This window comes from Athalia rosae, chromosome 7 (assembly GCF_917208135.1).
Source record: "Athalia rosae chromosome 7, iyAthRosa1.1, whole genome shotgun sequence".
NCBI classification, from domain to species: domain Eukaryota; kingdom Metazoa; phylum Arthropoda; class Insecta; order Hymenoptera; family Athaliidae; genus Athalia; species Athalia rosae.
The window spans coordinates 4,850,717-4,870,642 of NC_064032.1; the positions used below are offsets into that span (position 1 = coordinate 4,850,717).

The 19,926-nt window shown below is 44.9% G+C and overlaps 1 protein-coding gene across 4 annotated transcripts in view; it reads right to left on the reverse strand.

Moving 5' to 3' along the window:
- LOC105691224 (poly(rC)-binding protein 1) overlaps window positions 1-18,970 on the reverse strand; it is a 52,724-nt gene extending 33,754 nt beyond the window's left edge. Inside the window, exon 1 of one of the 4 annotated variants that reach the window (XM_025747148.2) lies at window positions 18,239-18,970. The gene's annotated coding sequence lies outside the window, so the exon portion shown is untranslated. Of the gene's footprint in view, window positions 1-4,656; window positions 5,173-18,238 lie in introns of those variants that run through there. The other 3 variants (XM_048658440.1, XM_048658443.1, XM_048658444.1) reach the window with 3 other exon arrangements.
- Between the last annotated feature and the right edge of the window lie 956 nt (window positions 18,971-19,926).

Below are 19,926 nucleotides of genomic sequence, written 5' to 3' on the forward strand. Positions count from 1 at the left end.
AGTTTGAAAAAATGTAGGTACGAAAAAAACGCGTTCAAAGATTTTTCCACGATTCGTTTTTCCTACATTTTTTTCATAAGTATTTCAAATTACCATAACTTTCTTATTTTTTCGAATTTCCTTAGGAAATTTTGGGAGGTGATTGCTGAGAGTTGAAGGATTCGAAAAACGTGAATAAAAAAAAAAAGGATGCTTTGAAAATCCTAACCGACATAACGACAATGACGAGGACAAACGAGAGAAGGGTGCAATATAACCGGCTGCGGACTGCGGGCGGGTCGGATTATACAGCGAAATGAAGAAGTATTTAAAATTAATGGGGTAATTATAAAGGTTGTCCCGAATTACGGAATGCAGCATGGGTCTCCGCGGGTGGTGCCGTATCATGCAATTTTCAAAATTCCGAGATAATTAACTGATTATTAATTAACGTCGCCACGTATAGAGAACGCACGGTCGCGTTTCAAATCTTCCCTCCGTTTCTGTTTTCACCCTCGCAGCGTCGTCGCGGCGCGCGTTTTGCGAAAACCGAAAAAAAAAACCGAAAAAAAAAAAAAACGACGAAAAGATTCTTTAATACGGTCACGGGTAGATACAGGGGAAGTCCGACAAACGACGATTATGCAATAGATTGTACAGGTACATATATATACGGGTCAGGAAATTTTACGCATGGCTTCTCCTCTCGTCGTACACCTAAAACCGGCTGCGGAGGCAAAACTCCGCTCACCCCGTCAGCTGCGCGAAATTTTATCATATCTATCCGTCGCTGTAGAGACTCTTCGTTGCCACGCTTTTTTCTTCGTTTTTTTTCTTTTTTTTTTCTTTTTTTTTTTCTTTTTCATCCTACGGTAAAAATTGCGGAGGCGTCGAAGTTCGCGGTTGGCGAACAGAAACCGAAAAGAGAAAAAAAAAAAAAAAAAATAATAGAAAAAGAAAAAGGGGAAAGAAAGTGCCACGGGGGAGGACTCGACAGGTGGCTCGTTTTCGTGGCACTGCGTTACCTATACCACTACTATGTACATACCGTCGTACGGTGCACGCGTTGCGTCGCGGCACGAGAAGAAACGCTAGGGTCGCAACCGCGACGTTCTTATCAAATTTTTTTTTCACCGACGCTACGTTCGTCGGTCCGAAAACCGTCCGAAATATTCGACGAAATCGGTGGCGAGGTGAAGTTTTTTCGGTCCGACAATTGTAACGCGTTCGCATATACAATAATATACAAATATATCTGATCGTCAGTTGGAAGAATAAACGTCACAGCGATCGTCGTCGGCTTCGTTACGTCGTTATCTTTTATCTCCGCAATACGGCGGACAGTTGAATCGAAGGAATTAAATAATCCCCAACGGGGAGGGAAAAGTAGCCGCGCGGTGCGACGCGCGCGCACACACGTATATAATACATAAATATTCATTTAGCGTAGCTTTCACGCGACGTACGGTCGGCCCCCGTCGTCGCCCGACACCCCACCCCCAGCTGATGCCGGAGAACTGGGTCAAACTCACCCTGAAAAACCTTTATTTTTTTTTATTTTATTTTTTTTTTTTCCCCACAGATTTCACTTCCACAACGCGCCTTTTTAAATTCTCACATCGCTACACGCGTACAGGTAACGTACCTGTACGCGTACGTACGTGACGCGTGTGCGTTGGGGTGGCTAAAAAAAAAAAACGACAATTTTTTTTTTCGTCTTTGTCGCGTCTCCTGTATGAGAATATATCGGTTTTGTAACGTGTTTCGAGAATTCCCGCTAAAAATCAGCTCGAAACAGAAAATTTTTTTGAGGAATCGCTCAATATTTTTTAGGATATATTTCCAAAATCGACGAAAATCGATTCCTTTTTTTTCAAGTCATTTCATTACATCCTTAGGCAAAAATTATTGAGATTCCGAATATCTCCTAGACGATTCTGGAATATAATAGAATAACGAAAAAAAAGATTGAAGAGAAAATTTCTAACGGTTTGGAAAATTCTAAAAAATCTCGAGCGACCCTTAAAAAACAATTTTCTGTCCTCGACCTGATCTTTGGAGGGGGTTTTGAAAGAATGCTAAATTGATAAACTTTCACAGGAGACGCAGTAACAAAAAAAAAAAAAAAAAAGTCGTTTTTTCGTACACAGGTGCTTTTTTCTACGCGATATAAATAATTATCGTCACACATATATATATACATATAAATATCATTACTGGTATACTTTTTGTTCGTTTTTTTTTTGTTCGTTTCTCATCGGAACGAGGTATCTCGATAATTGGAATTGGGACGTGGAGATGATCGAAGGGTACTACTACTACCGTTCGCGCGGTGGTATTCGTATAATCCGAGGGCGCACAATGAGTCGGAATTAGCGGGGCGCGAACGAAGTGGGTAGTACCCACGCCAGATATAAAGTTATGCGGCTCGGGTACAGCCACAGTTTCTAGCATTGTCTTTTGCGTTTCACAATAGCCAACTTATTCAGCGACGTCGCGATATCGCGTCGTTATTATAATATACGGTATACTTGTATACACACACATACGTATATATATATATATATATATATATATCTATATGTATATAAAGTACCGTCCTTCGGACAAGGCGAGAATAATCTTCGCCCGCCTTTTACCCGCCTCCGTTAACGAAGCCCGCTGCACGCCGAGATTCCTATTTTCAATCCGTCGCCCGGTAGATTTTTCCGTTATATTTTTTATCGCGACAACAACGAGCCAACCATATTCGGACTTCCCTTGGTCCTTCCGTTGAACATGTCTCTTGTTTTTTTTTTTTTGTTTTTTTGTTTTGTTTTTTTTCGCTCGCGTTTCACGGAAAAATGAAAATCCGACCGCCTTCTCGCGTCTGCGGTTAGGTTATTTTCCCTGCGTCGGACGTGCCGCACGTACACACGTGTACACTATTTAACAAATATAGGACTCCGGCTGCGGAGCTCTGGGGATTTGGCTTTAATCCCAATTTAAATCGCACCGCGCTGCCCTGCGACCTCAAGAGACCATCGCGCTACGACGAGGCGACGATTTTTGACGCCGTTTCCCCGCCGTTTCCCCGCTTTTCCACATCGTCGTAGCTGTTGTATAGTTTTTTTTTTTCATTCATTTTTTTTTTTTTTTTTTTATTTTTATTCGAAACGGAAACGCATGCATTACGTACGACACACGTTGACGTTATTGTTCCCGTACGATTTCCGAGGTGCTGCAGATGCCGCAAAAAAAAAAAATAAATAAATAAATAAATAAAAAATAAAAAGGCGGTATAAAAAAAAAAAAAAAATAAACAGTCATCGAAACGGAATGAAACCGTCGCGTCGTCCCGGGGGCGTAAATTCGTTATCGCGTTGGAAAAAAAAAAGGCCGAAAGAAAAAAAAAAAAAAAACACGCGTGGAAAAACACGTTACAGCGCGCGCTCGATAAATCGAACGTTAATTTTAATTTCATGGATCGCGGATTTACTCGCTTAACGATATTCCCGTTTTTTGTTTCTACGCTGTAACCGCGGCCGCGGACGCGCCGCGAAAAGCATTGAATAAATGAAAAATCCACCGCGGAAACTCAAGGTGACGGACGGACGGCCGACGCGCGACGCGACGACGGTTTCAGCGGCAGCTGCATAACGAAAGTCAATATACCCAAAGTGAGTGCCTGGCGACGACGAACGTACGCGTACGACGACAAATACGTACGAATATACGTATACGTATGTATGCATAATACATCGTGTGTAACGTACGCAATGCCGCGTATCTGTCTTCTTCCGAGCGGCGGCGGCGGCGGGACGAAGAGTTGCATTATTCAGACGATAACGGAGATTAGGGTCAAGTCCTCCTCGCGCGTCGGACGAGACGAGGAAGCCTATGGACGACGAAAAATTGAAAATTTTGCTCCCGTTGTTACCGAATTCGGACTTTTTCCGTTACCTCGTCGAGAACAAGGGCGTCGAATATTTTTTTCTCTATCATAGAGAAACAAAAAAAGACGACGATCGTGGAACAGAACGAAAAACTGGCGTATACTGTGACGACTGACTACACCATACGGAAGTTGTAATTTCAAATTCCGGTAAGATCGCGAGGAATTTTCGCTACAGTATAACGAGAACTACGAACGCGCGCGATTGTAATCCGTCCGTACGATTTGCAGCGTCGAAAAACAACGAGCGGCGTTGGGATACGTGGGACGAAAATTTCGTTCGGCGAGACGCGACGTTGGCGTCGCTGTTACTGTCGCCTCGCCCGCGATACGAACAGCGGGGAACCGCGACAACGCGCGTTTTTAGCGAAAGGGCAAAAAAAAAAAAAACTTTTTCGCCAAAAAAAAACTTTCAGTCGTTCGAATTTCGGAAGTGGACAGAGAAACTAGACGAGATCCGACGATCGTCGACAAGTGAATAAGGGTCACCAAGAGAAGCAAAAACTCAACGATTTTATATCGCTAACGAGATCGGTACACCTGTTCAATCCACACATCCGCACACCGGATCGCACAGTTATCGGAGTATATCGAGGAGTAACTTGGGTGAAAAACAAAGGGGGGGGGGGTGAGGAAAAACGATCGGACAATTCCTTCGTGTCGTTCGATCGGGTCGGGGGATTTCGTATCTGTGGAAAATTGTAGCTTTTTGACGAAAAAAAAAAAAAAGTTAGAAGACTTGCCGGTGATAATGATCCCGTAGTGGTTCGCGTTCCTGTCCCGTCACTCGATCCGATATTAAAATCTTGACGCGGTTGCGTCAAACCTCGACGACGTTCACTCCGGTGATCCCGACCTTTGGCCGTGTCTCGTCGAATCGTCGTCTCGGGGTCTGCGGAAATCGGTACGAGCGAACCGGGGGGGCGGCGGAGGGAGGGGGACGGCGGCGGCTGCGGCGGCGGCGGCGGAACGTGAGGCGGAAGGACTGACGACTTCGTTGGATAGAAAATGACCTTTCGAAAGGGGGGACGGGGATCGACCGGGAGACCCTCGTAACTCGTCCACTTCTCCTTTCTTCGAGACGATCTTGCAGTTTTCCACGATCTTCGCGGTTCGGCGAAAATGCGAGCGAGCGAGCGAGCGAACGAGCGACAGAGAGAGAGAGAGAGAGAGAGAGCGAGGTGAGAGAGGCAGGTCTGGACCTGGACGATGGTACGTGGTGGTACTCGGTGCGGCGGGGCCGGGGGCTGGCGCGACACTGCCGACGGCGTGTCTCGCAACGCACCCCGCGCACCCCGCGACGCGCAAGACGGCGTCGCGACGCCGTCCCCCCTTTCGGCAGCGTCGTCGTCGTCGTCGTCGTCGCCTACTTCGCATCCGCTACCCCCGTACCACCCCGACCTACGCGTGCCACGCTATAAGGAAAAAATTCCGCGGGCCTTTTCGTCTCCTTACATCGGACGGTCGAAGGAGCGCGAAACGCGCCAAAACGTCGCGGCGAGTCCTTCACGATACGGAATTCGGAAGGTTGGATGATTTTTTCAGTTTCTCGAAATCGGACGTTTTCCCGATTTTTTTTTTGCTTTTTTCTTTTTTTTTTTTTTTTTTTTTTTTTGAAATGAGACACGATCGATCTCGATGAGGAAACTGAAAGAGGTTCGAATTTCGGTCGAATGGATTTTGGGGGGGGGGGGGGCGGCCCTTGCGTAGGGACGAAATCTTCGCCTGTGTTTGTATTGAAGGAAATTAGGATCAGCGTCGCGTCAAAAACACTGTAATAATTTCGGGCAGGTATTTATACACACAGGTATATGAGCGGGCGCCTAATGAAAATCGCGTAATTTATTAGCCCTCGGTTTTCGTCTCGAGGGCTTTCGGGATGTCGGGGACGCGCGCGTGTGATCCCCTTTCCCCGCGTCGTTCCCCGTTTTCCACTTTCATTTGGAACGAAAAAAAAAAAAAACAGAAATTTTTTTCGGTCACGGAACGAAACGGTGAAATTTTTCCGTTAAAACGAAACGGCTCGATTGTATAAATATGATCGTTGCAAACAGCGTGTACGTCCTATATTGTTCTTGGCTGTATTTGATATTGCGGCAAACATCGTCGTTTCCTCTACCTTGCGCCGCGGTACGGTTACAGTAGCGTTAATTGAATTCGCAAGTTGTCCGAACTTCCGATCCGCAACGTATACATGTATACATATGTATATACACAGTGCAACGTATGCATAACCTGCGAACCGCCGGCGAATACGCGGATGACCAACGGCCGGAACGACCTAACCCACGAAATTGGAAATTCGTTACAACGGTAGCGAGTTTTCGAATAAAAAAACTCCGAAAATCGAGGGCTGCACCCCCGAAATTCAAATAAATTTACCTACAGAGTATATACAGATGATATTGAACAATATAACGTTCCAACCAACGAGAATAAAGTTTCAAAATTTCGCCATTTTCTTTTTTCCTTCAATTTTCTGATGGTAATCGAACATTTTTTTTTTATGGAAAAATCAGACTCATAAGTATTGCAATTTTTCAAAATTTCAATTTTTTAGATAAAGCTCTAGAAATAGCATACTTGAAAAAAAAAAAAAAAAAAAAAAAAAAAGGAAAAAAAGGGTTAAATCGAGCTTTTCAAAAATTATATCAATCCCGAATATCGAAGATGTGAATTTCGCTGAAACTCGTGCGACGAGATGAATAAATTTCGAAGTTATAATCGGAAAAAAGCTAAAAAAAAATTTCTTTCAGAAGCTACAAGAACTCAAAAATTGCCCAAAATCGTCCGGAATCTACAAACGCGACTCTTCGATGTCGCAGATGTAGATGAAGGTTGAGGGCCCCCCCCCCCGTTTTCATTGTCGTCGTAGTTAAGCATAGATACAATGCAGAAGGGAAACTGAGGTCGAAGATTTCGCGTAGGCACGCGTAACGAGGTTATCCGCATAGAGCGAACGGCGTCGGGAGCTCGCTCCGCACCGTCACCGATACAGGATCTAATGTAAACTAATTAATACTCGGGTCAGATGTAATTAAGGCTAGCGGAGTGCTTCGAACGCACGCGGGAGCGGAAAATACGCGTCTCGTCGGTACAACGGGAGGGCGAAGAGGCTGCGCTACGAATGAGGGAGGTTTCATGTCTCGAGTCGCACGAATTTGGCGCGAAACTTTCGAAGGTTCGAATCTCCTCGTTTTTTTCCCTTGAAAAATCGCGGGGGAAGGGGAAACGCTTCGTTGTTTTTTTGCCGCGGCGCGGGCGTTTTCGGATTAATTCGCGCTTACAGCGAAATAAGAAGCGGCGGGGGTGGAGAACGAGGGGGGGCGAAGAAGGGGGGGGGGGGGGGGGGGAGCCGCGTAACTCAGCGCTCCTTAATTCGAAGACATAATCTCGTACTTTGCGGAGTCTACGTCGTTACCTTGCGGTAAAATATAAATACGAGAGGGTCGAAAAATCGGGGAGCGAAAATGGGAAAAGAGACCGTTTTCTCGTTACAGCCGTTTTGCACAAAGTAGAGCGTAAAGTACGCGGCTTCTTTAACCGGAAATTAATTACCCGAGCTAATTGAAACACGATTTCGCGTCGGCGCAACGACGACGCGGGGGGGGGGCTATCCGAAAACGAGCGAATACAAATTCCTTTTCCAAAAAAAAAATATTTCCACTCGTCGCGTGTCGCGTTCCCCTGTACACGTATGCACACCCCACGTATCGCAGAGACGTCGTCGCGACGTTACGCGAGGTGTGCGCGAAGCCGCACAAAAACAAATAAGAAGAAAGAAAAGAGAAAAAAAAAAAAAAAAACAAAACCTACACCCGAAGGGTGAGCCGAGGACGAGAGAAAAAAAAAAAAAAAACACAAAAAAACAAAATACGAACGGGACGTAGGGCGTCTCTAATTGCCTTACGGGTAAAACGCGCACCAACATGCGGACGTTTCTAATCCAATTCCGTATCGGTTATTCTCTACTTTTTCCGCCTCCGTTTTCCGCCCCGAGGTCGCCGTTCGTCCACCCCCCCTTTCCCCCCGTCGGAACAAGGTGTACGAAACGGCGACTAGGGGTGGCAACTTCGAAGGCGCCACGCCGTCTGCTGCGATCGAGAGGCTCTCGGCAGCCTCTCCTCTCTCTCTCTCTCCCTCCGTGCTCGGCTTGCCGAGATCCGTGCGTGCGGAGGGGTTGAAAAATAAGCAAAATAACCCGGGGGGTGGAGAGGGGTGAGTGTGGAGCGAGAGAAACCGGAGGAGAGAAGAAAGCGGGCCGTGAAGAATCGCGGAAGGGAAGAGCGGCGAAGAACGGCGGCGAAGAGGAGGAGGAGAGGAGAGCCGGAGGAGTGTCACAATGGGCCGCAGATTGGAGAGGCAGACGTACAGTCCGCCGCTTCGGCGGCCCTCCCGCGGGTCGGAAGTTCGGTACAGTCGGTCCAAAACCGCGGCGGTAAAATCGCGTCAGCCCTCAAGGTTTTTCGAGCTCGCGCGCGTGAAAAAACCGCGCGACGACACGGATTCTGAACTTCCGCCCCGGACCGACCCGACCTGACCTGGCCCAACCTTCGGCGGCGGCGTTGAACGCGGCCGCCTCCGCACGAGCCGAGGCGACGCGGAGAACGCGCAGTTTTTTGTGCACGTAGCACGTATTATAACGTACGTACAGTACAGTACGCGCTGCGGTACGTCCGAACGGCGTGAGCGCGCGACGAGAGGATTCGACGGCGGGGGTCCGACCGGAGCTCGATATTACCACTTGTACAAATACGAATATACGCGTAGCGCGGAAGGGGGAGAGAGAGAGCGGTCGAAATGATTTCGTGGACCGCCCCCTCGCTTTTCATCGGATATAGCGGTACTCGTTCATAAATTGTTGTTACCGCGCACCGCGCGAATTTTCACATTTTCCGAGAGGGACTCGCAAGCGGAATCGCACGCACGGGGGATGAAGTCGGTTTCTGGTGTTCCGTTGAAAGACTCGGAATCGAGGAACGCGCGAATTCTTCTCTCGCAGACCTCGATTTCTAATCGCAATATTGTCGCGGATTTCCGCGAAGGGGACGCGAAGACGTCGACGGAAGCGATCGAGGTGTCTCGATTTTTTTCGATTTTGGAAACGGGTTAGGTTAGCTCGTAACTAGATCAGTTTCATCGTAGAGTAGCGTTCTATTTCATTCGTCGTTCAAATTTTTGTCCCGTATTTTTTTTTTTTTTTTTTCCTCCAATATCACGTCATTATATATTTCGCGTTGAACACGTTGGAAGGTTTTTTTTTTGTCGATTTACGAATTTTCATTATCGAGATATCTCAATTTTTCTGCTTTGAAAAGCGAAGAATTCCACATAACTCAATCGATTTCATGGATAGATCAATTTAATTCGTGGATTCAGATTTCTGAGATCAAAATACATGATAATAGCCTACGAACCTGAATAGAAGAAAAAATGTTGATTTTTCACCCCAAAATCGAAAAAACGCCAACAGGTACCCCCTTGTATTTTTTTGATTTTTTGGCCAACAAATAAAGTACTCTTAAAATCGATTTCAGGACACTTTTCCACTTTTCCAAAACGATTCGATCTCAGGAACACGAATCCGTTGACTAAATTGAGCCACGAATTTTTCCCATCGAGATATCTCAATTTCTTTCGCTCCGAGAAGCAAAAAACTGGCGACAACTCGATCAATTTCATAGACAGACGAATTTGTCTTCCAAATTCGGATCCTCACATAAAAATACTCAAAGAATACCATAAAAAAAAAACCCTCAAAAAACTGTCGAATTCCGGAGTCCCACCAATTTTGAGAAAAAAAAATCCAAGGCTACAAGCTCGGCGTTTTTTTTTTTTTTTTTCGACTCAGCAATTTTCGAACGCGGACTCAACAAAAAATACTTCAGAATTCTCGTATGACTCGAGGTGAGCGTTCTCAACGATCCGATCAATTTTCCCGCCATAATTTCAGAAGCCAAAAATCGACTCCTCGTCGCCGTCACGTTCGGTATCGGTGTCACCCTCATAAAACACCCGAACCCGATAGAGAGAAAAAAACCTGCAAATTCCATGGGTCCGAATTGGGCATGAAATCCGTCCGACATGTATACCCACATTCGGTACATGGGTATACAATGTACGTATGTATAATACATATCGCACGTAGGAAGGCGTGCCTATATACGCGCTGTACCTACAGGTCAGGTACATAGGTACATTGCGTATATATATATATCATATATACATATATACATATATATATATATATATACGAGGTGGAATTTGGTATGACCACGCGAATACCTTGGCTCGGTTTATGGGTTCCTCCGGGTAGCCTGCAGGCAGCCATCAGGGGCGTAATATTGATCACAAAAAGGGGGTTGGGGGTAGTAGAGGGGGTGTGTCTGCGCCCCGTAGTACTCATCCCCTTTAGAGAGCACGACGAGAGAAAGCAAGTGAACCGCGATGCAACGAGACCCGAACCGCCGCGTTCAGTTTTCCTCCCTTTCCCCCCCCCCCCCGCCTACCCGCCGAGCGATACGGATCCCGTATCCGAAAAAAAGAAAAAAAAAAAAACACACGTCCCGCAACCGAAACGGCGGATCGATGATTGACACCTGACGAAAACGAAAAACGAAAAAAAAAAAGAAACCAAAAAAAAGAAAAAGAAAAAAAAAAAAGAAGCGAGCGACAAAAATGTATCGTCGCATCGGGCGCGTGTACGTGACTCCTATTTTCCGCTCTCCGACGCCGATCTGACGAAAAATCTCCGATAAATTTCGAAACGAGAAGAACGAAATCGCGCAACTCACGATCGGCACCCCTCATCGGATATTTTCCTGCGGAGTAGACTTTGGAGCGCGCGCGCTTGCCGGGCCGATTTCGACGGAGGGTAAAATGCGTCGAGGATATACCTATAATGCACCGTGCGTACGAGACGCGTGTCTGCCGCGCTGCTGTGTACGACGGTAAAAGAGGTAGAGAGAAAAGAAAAAAGAAAAAAAAAAAAAAAAGAAGAAATAAAGAAAGAGAGAAAGAAAGAAAAAAAGAAGAACGTACAAAAAAAAAAAAAACACGTACGCGCGTATGTTTCAACCGACTGCCGCGTTCGTTCGCTCGCTTCTGCTCTTCTCCTCTCGCCCGCGGTGCAGGCGGTGCAGTTCTCCGCTGCTACCCACTGCTTTACAGAGACCATAGAAAAGCCGTCTGGCTTAAAGGGTCGCTTCTACTGGAATAAAAAATTTATACACCGAGGCACGGGAGAGGCTATACGTAGCAGACGCGCGTGCAGTTCGGGGACCGAGTTTTAAAGTTTCTGAAGATCTACGCCCCGGCTCTACGCTGCAGTTTCGAGACCCGTGCCCCCCCCCCCCCCCCCCCCCCGACCGTCGACCATTTTTTCATTTTTTTTTTTTTTTCACTCCCCTCTCTTCTTTTTTTTTCTTTTTTTTTTTTTTTTTTTTTTAGATTCAAAAACCCTCGCGCGACTCGTTCGCGACTTTGTAGCCGGAGAACAAAAGACCTGTCGACGACGATACTTTCCGTCCCCCCCGCCCCCGCCCCCGCCGCCGCTACCGCCGCCGCCGCTTCGGAAAAGTTCATTTTACGTACGTCATAACAAAACTCACTCACCCACCCCCCTCCCCCCCCCCCTGCGCTGATTTGTGTTTACTGCAGATTTTTCAATTTTTCGTATTTCTAACCGAGTCGCGGTGCGGAAGAATCGAATGATTTTTGAATCGATGGATTGAAAAAAAAAGCGGAGACGACGAAAAATCTGCGCGAAAATCGATCGCACGTGACTCGCCGACGTCGAGGGTTATGGGGAAATCCTCAACCCCTTCGAGGTGAAACCATTTTTTTAAGGGGGCGTAAAATCGCGCTCAACTTTCACACGTCCTGAGTACATGTTTGGGTATTTTGTACCTCAGGGTTTCTCGTGTAAAAAAAAAAAAGGAAGGAATGGAAAAGAAGTGGAGATGAAGAAAAAAAAAAATTGCGATTTGTCGATCGATGAAAAAAAAACTCAAAAAACTCAAAAGAAGCAAAAACGAACGGAAAATCGTTACGAGGAATTTCATTTAGTTGTTAATGTTTTTTTTTTTCTCTTTCGCTCTTTTCGCGACTATTTTTCCACGGCGCGTACCAGGCGTCGTATCAAATGCGGCAAAATTATAAGCCGCAGCGTCACGATTTGTTGGGGGGAGGGGGGGAAGGGAGAGTTTGTGAAAATTGCGCCAGCTTTAAAAAATAATGATAATCACGGCCGAGCAGGGAGTAGTAGTGAGTGCAGAGAGGAACGTCGGAGGGGTTTGCCCGCTTTCCCGCTGGTACAGGTCCCGCGGGTGGATGTATAAAAACGAGGAAAGTAAAGAGAATAAAGAAGGAGAGCAGGTGGGCTGGCAGGTAGGTAGGTGGAAAACTACCGTGCGTATAGGTATAACTCTCCAATTACCGGGGGTATACGACGTCGCGACGCGACGCGACGAAACGCGACGACCCGACGACGCTGCTTATAAAACTAGCGGAATATCGTCGAGCCGACCTCCGGCTCTGGCGGGTGCAGTATTTAATTAATTTTAATTAAATTCAACCCCTGAAAAAAAAGAAATTTCGTCCCCCCTTTCCCCCCTCCTCCCCCCCTCTCCTCACTTTTTGACACCTTTTCACGGGTCTTCCGGTTCTCCGGTCGACCCGACGACCGACATTTTTTGGGGACCCTCCTTTCTTGCCCCGGAAAAATTCGACGCCAGGAAAATAGATTTGGGTCGCTCGGTTTCCGGATCCGCTTTTCGGGTTTCGGGTGGCGGGCGGGTCTGCGTTAATAATTACGAATTCATTTCTCTCTCTCTCTCTCTCTATCTCTCCGTCTTTCTCCAATTTTGGTAAACCACCTGTAGAGCGAACTACAAGTCCGCGACCGGCCGCGCACCAAATCTATCTAATAATTGGACGTCTGGACGCGCGTGTCACGTCGCGTCGGACCCGCACACGGTTCATAAGCCTGCACATCGCAGATTTGACGCGTGTACGGCGTTCGAAATACGTGTTCGAAATTTGAATTTTGAGATTCACATCTTTCTCCGTCGCGATTAACCCCGTCGGATTACGCGGGTTATTCTCGTCGTACCGAGCGCGAGAGGAGAGCGAATGAAGAAAAAAAAAAAAATAAAAAAAAATAAAAAAATAAGAAGCGGAGAGAAAAAAGAGGGAAAAAACAGTCGAACGCGATGTCTGATCGTTCCAGGGGGATGTTTGTCGATATTCTTTAAGCTCGAGGCAGCCGCCGTAGTCGTCGTCGTCGTCTCGGAATGAGGAGGATCCGAGAAGAGACTATCCGAAGATATGGGCGAGCGTTGGGTTTAGCGATGCAGAAATCTGACGTGAAAGAAGAAAAAAAAAAGGAAAAAAACAAAAACAAACAACCTATAAGATGAAAGTAAGTGAGAGGCGTCGGCGTGTATGAAAGACACCGGAAAAAGAAAGATTCGAACGAGAGAGGGGGAGGAGGGGGGAGGGCCGAGATGTTCGCGGTTCGAATTTCCCAAATATCTTCGTCTGTTAGATCTTCGCTCGCAGATGATTCATTTCTCGTACAGTATAAGTACGTACATACTACATATATACATCTACCCCGTAAACGAAGAGGTATATAAAATACAGAATAATAATAATAATAGTAATAATATAGAGGACGAATGTAAAGAAAATTTTTCTAAAGATCCGACCAAACGCAATCGACTTTCCCCCCCCCCCCCCCCCCCCTCCCCCCTGTACGTATACTTTCGTAAATGACGAAAAGCTATATATTCATTGCGGGTGTATTAGGGTGGGTCGAAAAAAACTTCTATTTTTTTTTTTTTTTTGAATCTCACACACAAAAACTTGTTGCTAGGCATCTTTAGAAAGGACACACCCAGTATGGGCTCTTAATATTAATGGGAATATCCTCCTCGTCATCGATTTCTATTTTCGATTCAGTTTGATATTCAAAAAGTCATGTTTTTCACACCAATAGCTTGTCGAGTCCGTACTGTGGTCAGTATCTGTAGGAAATTGAATGCTCTACAAAAATGGTCTCTTATACTTTTCCGATTACTCGAACCATTTCGAAGATATTCCCATCTGAATTTCAATATACAGTGCATATGAGAAAAAAAATAAATTTCGAAAATTCGAAAAAGTATAAGAGACCATTTTTGTGGAGCATTCAATTTCCTACAAGAATCGATGCAGCTCATTCGATAATAATTATTACTCAGTCAGTAACAAAATTCAGAAAGAAAAGGTGATTCTTCTTTAAATTCTACAATTTTTGACCCTGAATATCTTTGAAATGGTAAGATTTATCGAAAAAGTATAAGAGACCATTTATGTAGAGCATTCAATTTCCTACAGATATTGACCACAGTACGGACTTAACAAGCTATTGGTGTGAAAAACATGACTTTTTGAATATCAAACTGAATCGAAAATAGAAATCGATGATGAGGAGGATGTTCCCATTAATATTAAGGGCCCGTACTGGGTGTGTCCTTTCTAAAGATGCCTAGCAACAAGTTTTCGTGTGTGAGATTCAAAAAAAAAAAAAAATAGAAGTTTTTTTTCGACCCACCCTAGGGTGTACACTAGGGTGTCCGTTATTTCCCAAACGGGTTTTTTTTTTTTCTGCCGCCCCTCAAACTTTTAGATTATGACCTAAAAGAAAATATCCGACCCATTTTAGCCCTTAATATTGATATTAACCCGTGCCGAAATCATAATCCATTTTCCATTTAAATAACATGGGATTTTTTGGCCTTTTGCATTTAATTTTTTATCTTCAAAACAAATGAACTTACAGCTCCGACAAACACATATTCTAATACAAAATTTTACGCTCTACAAAAAAGGTCTCTTTGGTTTTTTCCATAAAAACATCCCTTTAAAAGTTATTCACGATTAAAGTCACGATATTAATCTTCATCGTTTTTATTATAATTATTAAAGATTGATTGAAATTTTCTGTGATAAAATTATTAGTTTTCCATGTTTATGTTGGTAAAGAATTATTGTTTTATTGAAGAAAGTATGACTCTAGATTCTTTTTTAATCAAAATCAAAAGGCGCAATTAAAATTTCCAGTAAATAATAAAAAAATTTGATTATAAACTATGTGTATAACTTTGACCGTGAATAACTTTTAAAGGGATGTTTTAATGGAAAAAACCAAAGAGACCTTTTTTGTAGAGCGTAAAATTTTGTATTAGAATATGTGTTTGTCGGAGCTGTAAGTTCATTTGTTTTGAAGATAAAAAATTAAATGCAAAATGCCAAAAAATCCCATGTTATTTAAATGGGAAACGGATTATGATTTCGGCACGGGTTAATATCAATATTAAGGGCTAAAATGGGTCGGATATTTTCTTTTAGGTCATAATCTAAAAGTTTGGGGGGCGGCAGAAAAAAAAAACCCGTTTGGGAAATAACGGACACCCTAGTGTACACTCATAGGATATCTCGTTAATGGATACAGGTGGACGAAAGTTCGGCGTTCGACGAACGCGTTTTCTTTCATTTTCCTATCGTCGCGGTGGAAGCGGTGCAATTTCTACAGCGACACGTTGCATCGAAAATCGTCGTTGTCGCCGGGTATTCGGTGCACCTGCACGCGGCGTCGCTTCCTCGTCGGTGTTTATCAATTCGCCGTATCGCGCGTCAGTAGCTTTCGGAAACGCACTCTGTTCAATTACACGAGAGACCCGGTGAACTCCGCGATTACCTCTGCGGGTGGCTTCGCGTTTTCGCCCCCTACGCGTCCCCTTCCGCCTCGATTCCCGTAGAATCTCCTTCACCTCCTCGTCGTCGTCGTCGTCGTCGTCGTTATCCGCACGGGTTGCAGCGTTTCCATATCGCGTATTTCTCATCGGATAGAAGAGACGAACGAAAAAGGCGAATGGAGGAGAAAAAGAGGAATCGGCGCGCGGGACGCTTTCCGCACCCCCGCGAGTCATTCCTACTTTTTTTTTTCTCTCGCACGACGTATCGCGTACACGGAATAATATCGAGTTACCGTAAATCCGAAGGGCGTATCGGTAAAAAAAAAAAAAACAAATCCCTTGATCAGCTTGAATACGAGTAGAGTACGTTATACATTTGTAGGAAAAAAGAAAGAAGAACAATCAGAGCCAAAAGGGCGTAACGTTTTTATTTTTAATTTTTATTCATTGTCAGGGCCAAAACGAGAAATAAAAATTACAGAAGTATTAAAAATACTCCTCGAACGTCGGACTTTTCAACTCTGTTTAAAAAAAATGAAAAAATAATAACTACCAAATGTCGACCTCAAATTTGAAAATTCGTTGCGGATGGCATGAGGAGAATTCGAGCTCGACAATTAAATTTGATTTGTATTGTTTACCGTGTAATCCATCAGAATTTGTTAATGGAGGTACCGTGATTGAAATTTTTTTTTTTTTTTTCATCAAATAAATACATTTTTCAAATAAATTGAGTTCAGCAGTATTTTCACTACTTTTTTGATTTTTTTTCCTCGTTTCGACTTCACATTCAATAATAATTTCTAAAAAACCGGTACGCTTTTTTGGCTTCAAGAATTTTTTTCCTCAAATCCAAAAGGGCGTATCTAAAAAAGAATAGTCTTGACATCGTTTTTCCCTCAGACATACGTATCCCACTCATATATTTAAGTTGATCGGCGAATTTTTTTTTTCTATTTTTTTTTCTATTTTTTTTTTTTTATACGCCCTTTCGGAGTTGGTAAGGCGATATAGTTTTTTTTTTTTTTTTTTTTTCATCGTCCGGAACTCATCGACTACTCTGTTTGTCCGGAAATTATCGAATTTTCACAACAAATCTACATCGCGTCGAGACGCGTCGGGATTCCCTACCCCCCCCGCCCCCCCTCGCCCCCTTCCCCCTCCACCCCCCGAGGATGATTACGCCGGATGATAAAGCGCGTATATTTTATTTCGCGAAAGAAAAAAAAAAAAAGAAGAAGGAGAGTAAGCTGCGGGATGATGCGCGATGCTCGTGTGTGACGTGTGCGATAGTTTTGAGTGACGAGAGAAAGACCGAGGGGGCGGGGGGTGGGGGTCGAAGGGGGGTGGGGGGGCGGCCGGAGGGGCTGTGGAGAGAAGAGCCGGACGAAGAGGGACGAGGGTGAAACAGGGGCTGCCGACGCTCAAGAGGAAAAGAGAAAGATATCTGACGTATGCCGTCACGTGGCGTATTGATCGTCAGCGCACAGCATCCGCGTACTAGAGAAGAGAGAGAAGCTCTCTTCCCATACCTACCTACAGTCCGGAGTCTCTCTCTCCACCTACGAACTGGTCCCGTCTCTTTCTCCCTCATCTCCCTCATCTCCCCCCGTAACCCCCCCCACACCCCCCGACACACGGACACCCGGTCAAAGATGCTCGCGGACTCTAAATTCTACACATCCGCGAAACGAATACCTGCGCGTCTACCTTTCCGCGGAGTATCGTATCTCCTTCTCACCGGTCGGCCGGCTCCTATTCATTCGAAAAAACAAACACATCTCGCACTCCGAATACCGGGGAAATTCGCTAGCCGAGGAAAAAACGAAGGGATAAAAAATGGAAATCGAGCGACGCTGAATTTTGACCGTTTGACCCGACGCGTCGAAGAGTCGATCGAACATCCGGAAGACGAGGGTCGCGAACTTCCGGTTCTCTAAACGGAACTTGTTTTTTTTTTTTCATTTTTCTTTCTTACTTTCTTCGGACGAATCGTTCGGCGGATTACGCGGAGATATTCCGTTAATCCGACGATTATACTCTAGGGGGAGGGGGAGGGGAAGATATAGGTGTACTTTGAGCCGTGTAACTGTATTACCATTACAATGAAAATTTCCATAGATCCGTCGTTGACTCGGAGCAATTTAGGCGAATTTCTCATTCCCACGAATAATATAGCCACTCCCGAGTGACAAAGGACTCTCCGCGTGGTGGGCTTTATTATACTTTGATAATTACGTTTGCGGGGTAGGAAGGGGCGGGAGGGAGGGAGAGTAAGGGAGGGGAGGGGGGGATTTTAATGCAACCTGCAATGTTTTACTAACAAGATTCGATGCGCTGTGTAATATTCTGCGGGGGTTTCGGTGCGCGATAATAAATGCCCAATTATAAACGATCCGTTATTATTATTATACATGTGTACACACATATAATAGTATACGCGCAACATCGGTCGTTCTGGAGGCGCGGGTAATTTTCAATTTTGTTTGATCTTTGCTTTTTTTTTTTCTTTGTTTTTTTTTTCTCAATACTTTTGAAACACAAGGGCGAATAAATCAAGTAGAAGATTTTCAAATCTCATTACCTTCGCAGGTGAAAATTCCTCTTTCCCAGCTCCAGCTTGAACCGCGGCGTATCACCGATTCCAATTTTTCTGATTCCTCTCTCTCTCTCTCTCTCTCTCTCTCTCTATTCTCTAATTACTTGGGTATTAATCAGTAATTAATTTATCAATTTACATCAACACTGCGGTGGATTTTTCTTTTTTTTCTTTTCTTTTTTATTCGAGTTATATCCGGATCGAATAATTGTAATTAGATTCCATGCCCCGTTACACGTGTAAACTCTATTTAGCGTTCGTTTTCCTATTTCACGTTTTTAGGTACAACAACCGCTCTTTTATTTTCGAATTATTGTTATTACAAACGATTCGTTAACATTCACGGAAGGGGGGGGAAGAAAACAAATCTCGTTTTTTTTTCTTTTCTCTCGCTCGACCGCGCGTTCGTTATACCGTGTGCTTATATTTAGGTCGACTCTCGCGAACTGATTGCGAATCTAAAGAAGAGATCGGCGATAATCGGATAGAACAACGAGTCATTAGGAAGAGGAGCAAATTTAGACCAACGGCCGAGATGAGACGAGACGAGAAGAAAGAGAAAAAAAGAAAAAAAAAGAAAAAAAAAAAATGGACGAAAGGAAGACGGAGGAGACCGAAAGCGAAAGTCGAAGCGAAAGGTGGTTATATCGGTGCGGCGGAGTCGGAACCAAAGGGAGACGGATAATTTCGTCCAATGGTAAAACGCGACGTCCGAGGGGACCGAGCCGCGTGGATAACGAGGGTAAGAATAAAACGTATAAAAATGAAACCGAATAGGAAAATAGAGAAAAAACGAACAAAAAAACTAGAAAAAAAAAAAACAAAAATGAAAAATGGATAAACGGGAGAGCGCGTCGTCGGAGATGCAACGGATAGAAAAGCGGGGATGGACGATCGGCGCGGCGAAGACACGATATCGCCTAGAGCCAACGCGGGATAAACTAAATGAAGTTAAGGAGATTAGTGGGGGGAGGGGGGAGGGGGGGGGGTTATTTCGGATGATCCGTGCCAAATAATCGGCCAATCAGGGGACACAACATCCGAACGTATAGAGTCCCGTCCGTGACCAGCCAAAACCGAACGTACACACGTATCCACCCGATGGTCTATATTTCGATAGGTGCTCGGTGCTCTTACAACGTTTGTTGGCCACCACTCTTAAATTCCAATTTAAATATCTATTTATACACATACGTACGCTATACATCTCGATCTCATCACAATACGCGAAAAGATCGTATCGGTGGATACCGTAAAAGGCGATTCGCCGATTAAACGTAACTCGCCTGTTTCGTCAATTTCTGGATTCTTGTATATTTATTCCCCCCCCCCCCCCCACGACTACTCGTCGATAACGATATCCGAATAGCGGATTAGCCCCCCCCCCTCCCCCACTCCCCGCCATTTTGTTCCATCCGAAGGTAATCGGGCCGTGGCCCGAAGAAACGATCCTCGATCGTCTCATTTTATTATACCCTTTTATTCGCTTATGATCATCTCTACCTTGTAATTTTTCTCATTTTCTTTCATTTCTTCGAATCGAGTTTTAGAGCGAAAAGCCGAGAAGTTCAAGTTTATAAGGAGGTGGGAGGGTGGTGGGGGGGGGGGGGGGGGGGGAGTCGACGTCTCGGATGAAACCGGAAGACAAATGTTCACGATCTAACGTCGGCGAG